General features: G+C 58.5%; 1 protein-coding gene across 2 annotated transcripts in view; it reads right to left on the minus strand.

The window, feature by feature from the left end:
• Window positions 1-6144, minus strand: part of SH3BP4 (SH3 domain binding protein 4) — a 32795-nt gene extending 26651 nt beyond the window's left edge. For both annotated transcript variants that reach the window (XM_048309613.1, XM_048309612.1), the window contains exon 1: window positions 6049-6144. The gene's annotated coding sequence lies outside the window, so the exon portion shown is untranslated. The remainder of the gene's footprint in view (window positions 1-6048) is intronic.
• Between the last annotated feature and the right edge of the window lie 2858 nt (window positions 6145-9002).

Consider the following 9002-nt stretch of genomic DNA (forward strand, 5'->3'; position numbering starts at 1 on the left):
TCCAGTAGCAGTGCCCATTAAAACACCTCCTGCCCCGCTCCTCTGCGCTGACCCATTGATTGTTCCATTCCCAAAAAGCCTTTTCTCCCTGTTCCTAAGGAAACAGCCGGCGGCTGTTCAAACAAGGCCACACACCACGCCAACCCTGCCCCCCAAAAACGACCTGAAACGCTTTGTAGGGATGACCTAAAGCACTTCACCCGGGCGGAGTGGCCAGGCACGGCGGGAGAAGGGCGGCAGCTGGATTTAGCCCCGGAGAGAGGGAAGCACGGAGCCATGCCCGGAGCTCGTGCAGCACGGGATGAGCAGGGCAGCCTCCCAACCCCACACCACAGCCAGGAGTCCTTGCTGGGTCAAAATTTTCTGGAGTCAGCTAGAAAACATCTGGTTTGGCTCCGTGGCAGCGATTTCCCTCTTGGAAACGATGGGATGGTCCCCAGGGCGACCCTCCCGTGGGGCAGGAGAGGAAGCAACTCCAGAGAACACAGAGAACAGTGAGAAGGAAAGGCTTTCACAATATTATTATTATTTATTATATTAATATTATTGTTGTTATTGTTATTATTAAAGCTTTCCCCATCATTTAACGGGACGGCAAACCAGACGTGCATCACCATCCCTCCAACTTACACAAACAGCACCCAGATGATGCAAAAATCACCCAATCCCAACATGGTTTGGGTTGGAAGGGACCTCAAAGCTCATCCCATTCCACCCCATGCCATGGGCAGGGACACCTCCCACTGTCCCAGGCTGCTCCAAGCCCCAATGTCCAGCCTGGCCTTGGGCACTGCCAGGGATCCAGGGGCAGCCCCAGCTGCTCTGGGCACCCTGTGCCAGGGCCTGCCCACCCTCCCAGGGAACAATTCCTTCCCAATACCCCATCTAAACCAACTTTCTTTCTTTTTGAAGCCATTTCACTTGGAAGAAACACAGGAGTGATTACAAAATAAGTGGCTGGGCCACCTTCTGCCTTTGTACTTTAATATTCAGAGGTTTGAGGCTACAAAGCTTTTCTCCCAAACTGAAAGAAACTGGATATTGGGAAGGAATTGTTCCCTGGGAGGGTGGGCAGGCCCTGGCACAGGGTGCCCAGAGCAGCTGGGGCTGTGCCTGGATCCCTGGCAGTGTCCCAGGCCAGGTTGGACACTGGGGCTTGGAGCAGCCTGGGACAGTGGGAGGTGTCCCTGCCCATGGCAGGGGGTGAGATGGGATGAGATGGGCTTTAAGGTCCCTCCAGCCCAAACCAATCTGGGATTCTGTGATGGTCCTATAAAGAGAATTTGGGATGTGACACCACTTCTCTCCAGGGCAGAGCGGGAACACCCACTTACATAGGCAAAAGCAGGAACACTTCTTTAGCCCCAGGAGCTGGGGAATAAGAGCACTGCTCTCCCACTGATATGCCAGCTGGGAATGGGAATGGTGCCTCCCAGCACCGAAAATAACCCCTCACACAAATCCACACAGAATCGGTGGGTCAAAAATAGAAACATCCCATGGGACTGGGGGCACGGCTCAAGGGGTTCCCAATGGAGGGGCAGCAGCTTGGCCACCAAAAAAAATGGGATTAAAGCCAGGGAATGCTGCTTGTGGCGCACCAAGTGATCCCTCCCAAAACCGTGCGACGCACCCAAAATGCCACCTTCCCCAGCAGAGGGGGGAAAAAAGAGAATCCAGGGCCAGGAGGAAAGAGTTGGAAGTTTTACAGCCTGCTCTCTGATCCGTGAAAAACTGACTTCACCCTGGGAAACACCTGGACCGAGGCAGCAGAGGGGTTCCATGTGCTCCTGCACTCCCTGGCGCTGGGAGCCATCCACACACATCCCTGCCCACACTCCCACGCTTTTCCTTAGGAGCCCACGGGAGCAGAAATACACGGAAATCACTCCCAGCACCACCGGGAGAAAATGAGGCCCCCGGGCTGCAAGGAGGACCACGGGAGGGGGGAAATGCCATAGGTATCCTGAGAAATGATCCTTCAGCGTGGTGTTAATGGAACTGGGACATCACCTGGGCACTAAAAACCAGATCTGAGCCGCTGGGAGCGAGTCCTTCCGCCTTGCCTGGGAAGCAGAGGGACTTGTCAGGACACGCGCGTGCCAAAGCTGCAGGTCCTGCAAGAGCCTTCTCCTTTCTCCCCTTCCTAAAATCCCAGACATTATCGATGTGTGGTCACAAAGCCAGCTGGGGCTGCAAATCCTTCTGAATTTACAAAAACCCTCCAGCCCCGTAAGCACTGCCCTGGTGTCCCCACAGCTCGGTGACACCAACCCTGCAGCTCCTTTAGGGACAGGACTCAGCCCCACTGCCTCCACCAGGAGCAGCCCAGGCTTTCTCCTGCCCCTTTCCAAGTCCAAGAGGGATTTTCCCCGTGCCAGCGCCAGCGGAGCCACGTGCTCCCTGCCCCAGCCAAGGCTGGCACGGCGCTGCCGAGGTCCCTGGACAATGCCAGCCCTGTGCCCAAGGACTGGCCCATCCAGGGATTGTTTGCACGGAGGGAGCCACGGGAAGCATCCCCCACTCAGCTCCGGGACACACTCCGTGCTTTTAAATCTCACCCTGCAAATTTCGGGAGCAGCTTGGAAGGGTCCTGAGCTGGTGCTGACGCTGGAGATGCCTCCCCCATCCCAGAGGGCAGGGAACCCCAGCAGCACCCACACCTTGCTCTCCATGAACACCTCGCTGCAGCCACCAGGGAATCCCAGAAGGGTTTGGGTTGGAAGGACCTTAAAGCCCATCCCATCCCACCCCTGCCATGGGCAGGGACACCTCCCACTGTCCCAGGCTGCTCCCAGCCCCAATGTCCAGCCTGGCCTTGGGCACTGCCAGGGATCCAGAGGCAGCCCCAGCTGCTCTGGGCACCCTGTGCCAGGGCCTGCCCACCCTCTCAGGGAACAATTCCTTCCCAATATCCCATCCAGCCCTGCCCTCTGGCACTGGGAAGCCATTCCCTGTGTCCTGTCCCTCCATGCCTTGTCCCCAGTCCCTCTGCAGCTCTCCTGGAGCCCCTTAAGGCCCTGCAAGGGGCTCTGAGCTCTCCCTGGAGCCTCCTCCTCTCCAGGTGAGCACTCCCAGCTGTCCCAGCCTGGCTCTCCCAGAGGGCTCCCATTAAGATATCCCAGTTAAGAAGCAGAAATCCATTTTCCAGTGGGTTGATCCCCTCGTTTTGAAGCTGACTCATCCCTGGTCACTGGGGAAGTCAACATTTGGCTACAAAACCTTCCTGGGTGTTGCCACCCCCTCTCTGTGACAGGGACAGGACCCAGGGAACAGCTGGAGCTCTGTCAGAGCAGGGTTAGGTTGGATCTCAGGGAAAGGCTCTTCCCCCAGAGGGTGCTGGGCACTGCCCAGGCTCCCCAGGGAATGGGCACGGCCCCGAGGCTGCCAGAGCTCCAGGAGCGTTTGGGCAGCGCTGCCAGGGATGCCCAGGGTGGGATTGGTGGGGGGTCTGTGCAGGGCCAGGGGTTGGACTGGATGAGCCCTGTGGGTCCCTTCCAACTCAGGATATTCCATGATTCTATGAAAACCCATCCCAGCTCCTCACCAGTTCCTGGGCAGCCTGCAAAGCTCAGGTGCTTTCAGGATGAATTTTGGGCAGGAAAGAAAAGGCAGGTGCCAAACCCGAGGCCGAGAGGCTCCGAGGTGAGGTTATTTGCATTCGCTCCTGTGCCAGCCGCCGTCCGAAATCCACCCACGGAGCCAGGAGGCGATGCAACTCCCAGACCACTTGGAAATGAGAAGACTGAGGAGGATGCAAATTCCCCTGCACGTCCCGACCTCTCCAGCTGCCAGCTCCCTCCTCACACACAACCCCGGCCATGAAAACGCCTCTTGCCATATTTAAATGATTTTCCCATTAAAAAAAAAAACAACAAACCAAAAACAACAAAACCCCACACAGCGTCTAAACCACCTCCTTACCATCCACACAAGCTCTTGAGAGAGCAACCCCACCAGGCTAAAAGAAATATTTTAGCTTGGCAAATAGTTCTCCTCTCATTAAAAGGAGAACGTAACGAGGATGCCGAGCAGCGGCTGCAATCGCTCCACGCTGCTCCGGCTTTAGTTGATTAAAAGTAACGAAGCTGCTATTTTTGAAAAGCACATTCCCTTCCATGGCCTGGACGGGGTTATTTTGGAAATACAAATCCATGGAAAGCTGGCATCTCTGCTTGCAAAATTCCCCAGCCAGGACGGGATGCGCTCAGAGGAGGCTGCGGGTCCGTGGGATGGGGGGTCACGAGAAAAGTGGGAATTCTCTCGCTGTGAGTGACCAGGGCAGGTAAAGCTCACTGTGGGAAGAACACGGAGACCCTGGAAAGGCGAGGGAATCCTCATGGAATCGTGGGAGGTTTGGGTTGGAAAGGACCTTAAAGTTCACCTCATGGATAGGGACACCTTCCACCAGACCAGGGTTGCTCCAAGCCCCTTCCAAAAGTTCCGGGGATGGGGCTTGGAGCAACCAAGCTTGTCAGGGCAAGAAAAAAGGAGGAAAGAAGGGAAAAGCAGAACAGGAGGGAAGAGCTGCCACCAGAGATGCTGTCCCCTCGGCAGGGTCTGCTGGGAGCAAGAGCCAGGAGGAGACGCGACCGTTCCGAGGATCCCAGAATTACTCAGGTTGGAAAAGCTCTCTGAAGTCATCAAATCCAAGCATTAACCCAAGTGCCAAACCCACCTCTAACCCCTGTCCCCGTCCCAGGAATTTTTTGCTTCAAGACAAATCTAAGCATCCCGCTGCTGCAGTCAGGCACGAGGAAATCAAGGATGAATCCTTATTCCAGAGTCTCGGCATCCAGACACAGCTGTCAACACAACACACCCCCCTCTCTCGTCTCCTGCCCGAGCTGCTGCTCCGTTCAGCATAACTCAATTATTAACTTGTAATGTATATATTAATTAACAGCCAAAACTTAATCATTGCAAATCTCAGGGAAGGACAGGCTCGGGGAGGGGGAAGGCAGTGATGGGCATTCCAGAGCAGGGATGCTTCGCTAGGAATTTGCATCCGCCTGATCCCACATCCCACAGCTCCTCTGGGTTTTGGGGGCTCCGATGCAACGTGGTTTAATTTGGGCGGAGGCACAAAATGACTCACGGTCACTGCTGTCCCCTCCTTGCTACCAAAGTTATGCTGAGCCTAAGTAACTCCTGAACAGCCAGGGATCCCAAAAAATGGGTATTCCTGGGAGCCCGAGGCAACCCGCACAACACCGTCCCGGGAGCAACAGCTGGAAAACCCAGCCCTGCGCAGCATCCCTCGCTTCCACAGCATCGCCCGCGGGCATCCAGCAAGGAGCAACGGGGTCAGCCACCCCTCGGCGAGCCGCAGCTGGGAAAACCCTCCCGGAAAATGAATGCCAGGCACAGCCGCTGGAACGCTGCTCAAAACAGCCGCGAACTCCCCGCAGCGCCCCAGAAGAGGAGCCACGGCGGTCCCTGCGCAGGACACCGAGAAGCGCCCGGTGACACCGGCAGGCTGACAGCGCTGCGAGCCGGGGCCCATGGTCCCCATCCCCGGGTGGCAGCGCCAGCGGGGGACCCGGGGGACGCGGGGCAGGTGCGCACCCGCACGGAGGGCACCGCACAGCCCCGGGGAACGGGGACACGGAGCCACGCGTGACACGGTCACGTCTGCACCCTCACACAGCGGGGACAGCGGGCAGGGACACGGACACCGAGGACAAGGCGGAGTCACGCACACGGGGGACGCACTAACACGCACACACGGGGGACATGCGACACGCACAGCCACACGCGGCACCCAGCCTGGCGCACGCAGAGGACACACGGCACAGCCACACTGACTGACACACACACACGCGGGACACTTACGCGGAGCCCCACGCACACAAACACCCACCCTCACCCTCTCCCCAGCCGCCTCCCCGCGCTCCGCCGCTGCCCCAGCCCCGACCCCCCACCACCGCCCGCCCGCCCGCCCGCCCGCCGCCGCCGCTCCAAACTTTTCCCCGGCGGCCCCGGGAGCCCGCGGGGAGCCGCTGCCGTCCTCGGTAGCCCCGGGGTTCGCCCGCTCCCGCCTCTCACCTGCGCCCGCTCCAGCACCGGGAGCACCGGGAGCACCGGGAGCACCGCGACCCAGCCCCGCTGCGCTCCCGCGCGCGCCTCCGCCGGCACGGGCCGCGCGCGCCCGCCCGCGCTGACGTCACCGAGGGGCGTGGCCGGGGGGGCGTGGCCCAGCGGAGGGGCGGGAGCGGGGGGTGCGGGGAGGGGAAGGGCCGGGAAGGGAAGGGAGGGGGAAGGGAGGGGAGCGGAGGGGGAGATGGTGGTGTGTGAAACACGCGTGGAAGGGTGGGAGTGTGCTCGTGCAAGGGGCACTAAGCGGGCGTGCACCGGGGGAAGCTGCGCCAAGCGAATGGGCGCGGAATGGGTGTCCTTGTGCAAAATGCCGCGGGCGGAACGAGCCTTCTGCACCAAGGCACGGTGGTTGCGCGAAATAGATTGTCACGGAGCGGTGTCCTTGTGCAAAACATGGGAGGGGGTGTGGCTGTGCCCGTGCAAGGGGCAGTGCTTGTGAAAATCACGCCCGCCCAGCCCGGCGGTGGTGGTGGGCGAACTCAAACCCTTCCTTCCCTTGCACGCTGGGCAGCTGAGGGTTTATGTGCCCCCCCCTCCCTCCCCCCTTTTTTTTTTTTTTTTTTTTGGCCTTTTTTGTCACGGAAGGGAAGCCGTGAAATCCTGGTAAAGCAGAAATCCCGCCCCTGTTCCTCTCCCAGGATGGGAAAGGCAGGAGAAACACGAGGGAAAACGCTGAAGTCTGATTTCTTGAGGTAACCAGAGTCAGAGAGCGACTCCCAATGCCAGAAAAAGGAGGTTGTGTTCCCTAAAATCCCATGGATTAAGGCAGCATCCCACCCTGGGGTTGTGCTGCCTGGCCGAGATGCAGGGTTAGGAAAATGGGATACCAGGAGCAACATCGCGACAGGACAGGGATGGACACGAAGAGCACCCAGAGATGGTGGCCGCCAACACCACCACAGTCGCCATGTCCCGTTGGAACACCCCTTGGAAAAGCGGCTGAGTGAGAAATATCGGAGCAGATGGGTCCGGGCTACACGAGCCGCCGCTCTTCCCACCCCCTCCTTGTTTTTTCCTGGGTTTAATCGGGATCTGATGATTAAATTTCCTCTTCCTGGTGCTGGCTCCTCCTGCACCCAGCGCGGCAGAAGGAGACGGAGTTTTGGCGGGGCTGTGACAAAAGTGGGGTGGCAACGGGGTGGCTGCGAATCCTTGAGTGGCCAGACCCCATCCAGGGGGGTCAGCTGGGACTTCCCGGCCTCATCCAACCTTTTTCCTGGCTTCTCAAAATGAGCCCCACAGAACTGCTTCAAAGCACCCTTGGGAGCTCTTTTCTGCGGAGTTATTTTGGGAGCTTTGGGGTTCCTCCGAGGTGAGCTCCCTGCAGCTGGATAACTCGGTTCTCTAACTGCAGTGGGGCATTCCCATCCTGTTTTGCCAGTGGAAAACATTGGGATGGCACCTGGGATGCAGCTGGGCTGGGTGCTGCCCCCATCCGCGCCTTGGCACCGAGCCTGGGGTGCTCCTGCAAAACTCTCATTAAAATCAGTATTTGAGTTGCTGGTTTATTCCTCTTTTCTATCCCTGCTGTGATTCCCCGTCTTTTGGACACTGGAAAGTCCAAAATGACTCCTGCCTTGGGCTGGATCATCCCAGGCTGATGCCTTGAGTGGCTGTGGGGACAAAAATGTCTTTTCCGATGGGCTGGAGGAGGTGTATGAGAATCTGCAGCTCCAGCTCAGCATCCTCACGATCCCTTGGGGAAAACCACATCTCCAGGTGGGAAAACTCTGCTTGAACTCCATCAGTCTGTGCTCCCATCCCGGGAGCAGCTTTCCCAGCACTCAGTGTACGCCTTGGGCGCATTGCCGGTGCCGAGCCTGGGACGGAGGGATGAGCATTCCATCCACATCCATCCCTCTCTGTTTTCCCAGCAGTTTGCAAACGCCCAGGAGCAGCTCAGAGCGAGGAAGGGGATTTTGGTTGCAGGGGGGACCAAAATCCATGTCATGGAGCAGAATCCACGGCTAGAGGATGCTCCACCAGCGCCCTTCCAGTGGGTGCTGGATGCCCCATGGCTCCTGCCTCCCACCCTCCCTGCCCTGCTCCCTCCTCCTGCTGCCGCCTTCCCTTTGCTCCCGCTGGGAAGGAGCCAGGCACAGTGGCGAAGGCGTCTATCCCACCTTTGGAATGGTACCACTCCCGTTTCCCCTGCCAGGAAGCGATCCCAGGGAGCAATTAGACCTGGACAGAATGCCCTAACGAGGCCAGGCTTTTCTGTGGTGCAGGAATTCCGTGGAAAGGTTCATTTCTCCGTGTGTTCCCCCACGGTGTTTCTCAAGCACAAATCCAGGTAGAAGTTGTTGGCCTGGGCAGTTTGGGATGCCATTCCCGTAGCTCAGGTATGGGTGTAGCCAGCTTTTTTTGGGAAGAGAAAAGCTCCTCTTTGCTCTGATGCTCCTTTGGAAGTTGCAGACAGGAGCTGGACCTCCGCACCGGGGTCTGTTGAGCCCCAAACCCAGTGGCACCAATCCCCCTCACCAGGGCCGGAGCATGGACCCTCCTCACCAGGAGCATCATGGAATCACAGAACCATGGAATGGCTGAGGTTGGGAGGCACCTTCAAGCCCACCTCATTCCAACTCCTGCCGGGGCAGGGATGCTCTTGCAGTGGCTCAACCATGAACCCCGAGCTCCTGGAACCTTCCAAAGGGAATGTTCCCAAACCTGAGCCTGACAAAACCCGCTTCCATGCGCGGTATCGGAACACCCAGGCCCTCGGTGGGCGCGCCCGAGCTCCGTGTTTGTTGCTTTTCCTGTGCTCCTGCAGCTCTGCCAGGAATCCAGCGAAGCCCCGTGCCCGGATCGTGCTGTGGATGGCTCTCTGGAGCCAAGGGAGCGCAAGCTCGGCTGCCAAGGTGTGTTTAACAACGCTTGGCTAGCGCAGCGCTCCCAGCAAACTC

Source organism: Corvus hawaiiensis, chromosome 7 (assembly GCF_020740725.1).
Source record: "Corvus hawaiiensis isolate bCorHaw1 chromosome 7, bCorHaw1.pri.cur, whole genome shotgun sequence".
Taxonomy (NCBI): Eukaryota; Metazoa; Chordata; class Aves; order Passeriformes; family Corvidae; genus Corvus; species Corvus hawaiiensis.